The sequence below is a fragment of the Apaloderma vittatum genome, unplaced genomic scaffold (genome assembly GCF_000703405.1).
Source record: "Apaloderma vittatum isolate BGI_N311 unplaced genomic scaffold, ASM70340v1 scaffold4912, whole genome shotgun sequence".
In the NCBI taxonomy this organism is placed as follows: domain Eukaryota; kingdom Metazoa; phylum Chordata; class Aves; order Trogoniformes; family Trogonidae; genus Apaloderma; species Apaloderma vittatum.
Genome location: NW_009704019.1, coordinates 47,339 through 49,532, shown reverse-complemented (window position 1 = coordinate 49,532; position 2,194 = coordinate 47,339).

The window sequence follows — 2,194 nt, the reverse complement described above, 5'->3', positions numbered from 1 at the left end:
CCAGGAGCCTCTACGGCTATGGTAGGTCTTTTGGTTCTGGCTCTTGCAGCCCTCACTCCTACCGCTACAGCAGGTATAGCCGTGGCAGCTGCGGCCCCTGCTAAACCCGACAGAAATATCCTGAGCAAGGTATAAGTGACACAGCTAAAGAGGCCTGAACCTCCATTGCTCTGTTCCAAAACCACAGAGCAGTACCCCTTCAGGCCCTTGGGAACCTCTCCTCTTAACCCCCACTTTTAATTTCTGCCTTTATACCTCTCCCGTCACATATCCATATTGCCTGGAGTAAACGTGTAACGAAGTTGCTCAAAGCTGCTCCTCTTTGTTCAATGTAACAGCTAAGGCTCAGGAAGGATAAAAAACCAGAACAATCATATGCGACTTTATCCCTGACTAGAGAAGTTTTGCACTTCCTGAATACTTTGAAAATCTGTTCTCTTTCTCATTATCATTAAAAAATTATTGCATCAAAGTTACCTTGTTCTGGTGTTCTTTTCTCATGTTTTTACCTTTGTTATATGTCTTAGGAGATGTCTAAGCTGTGCAGTTCTCAGTAGCAGTTTAAACTATGTAGATGAATGTCCTGCCCAGAAAATTAAAGATTTAAAATGCACAAAACCAATGTGAAGCCCTCAGCATAGAAGGAGCTACTGTCCTGCTCTCTCCTGTTTTTCAGATAAAGATTCTTGACATCTTTGAAAAATTTGGTTTGTTGGTTGTACAGCTACTGGTCACAGATTAATATTGGCAGAGAAATGAGACAGCGGATTACTAATTTTAAACTCTTCCCTAAAACCATTATGTTTTAGTAAGAATTTCTTCCAGGTAGGTCTTTGATTGATCTCTTTGAATTTCAGGTTCTCACTCAAATACTTAAACTCTCTTCCTAGTAATAACATGTGCAGAAAATTGAATTAATTTTCTGCCAAATCCTTAAAATGAGAAAATTTTCTAGGCCATACAATGAAACTTTTTAATCTGAAGCATGAGTAATGGCCTTTCCATATAATCATGAAATTTAAGGTGCTTTGCTTTTTTTACAGAAAAGCAAGCCCTCCATACAGCTGCCCCAAGGGCTAATTCATCTGTGCCAGTAAGAACAGCTGGAACAGAAAGAAAAGAATTATGGTGCCTGGAAAGGTGAAAAGGCAGGAAAAGTCATTATCCTCTGCACATATCCTCAGTTCTCTTGCTGGGCTTCGCAACTCCCTCTGCATGGGCAGTTCTCACCACAGAACCCTCTCTTTTCTGTGATTTTCAGCAGCTCAATGATAGTCCTTACCTAAGAGGTCCATTAGCTAGTCTACCCACCTCTGGAGAGCTCTTTTCCTTCTTGCAGCTCCTTCAGATCCTCCCAGCATCTCCACGCCAACAACTTTCACCACTTTCTCCCCACCTCCCTAAATCCCTTCTGACTCAGGAACAGCCCTCCCACCTGAGAGCCTCATCTACCGCCCTTTTCCCTGTAATCTGCTTTGAACCCAGCCTCAGCTGAGCTACCGGCACTGCTCCTGCTGTGATCAGCAAAGATGTTCAAGTGGCTCATTAAGGAACGGAGGTTTAGCGTGGTTTCTTTCTGAACATCATGTTATTATTGTAAGCCAGGCCAGCTGGGGAGGGAGGATTCCTGCTCAGAGTGGAACAAAGAGTGACTGACTTCACTGATAGCTGAGCCATTTCAGCTGTGTTTTTGAAGTTTGAGCCACCTCATCCTAAGGACGGATGTGAGTTTTCCCCATTGGCAGAGACTAGAGTTGTACAGCCACGGCAGAAGAAAAGAAAACCAAAAGTCAATTGACTTGATGCAGAGCAGAATCACTTTAATGAGAAATAAACATTCACAGAAAAGCATTGCAGAATACCAAGAATATGCATCAAATTAAAGGCAATTCCTTCCACAATTGTTCTTTTTGGGCTAGACAGTGAAGTGCCATTTTATGAGAATATCAGTTGCTTGGTTTATCCCGCCCATTAAACGCATAGATGGAAAAACCCCATGAGTAGAGAAGAAATGAAAGATGTGCTGTGTGCTCCTGGCTCAATCACAGCGGGGTGACAGCGATCAGGACTTCACGACATCTCCTTTAGGACAGCTGCTGTGGATCAAGATTGCATCTCTCCGTCGCCGGTTATTGCTTACTCGGGGGATATTTCTGTAGGATTTAGCAGGGCCAGCAGCTGCCACGGCCATACC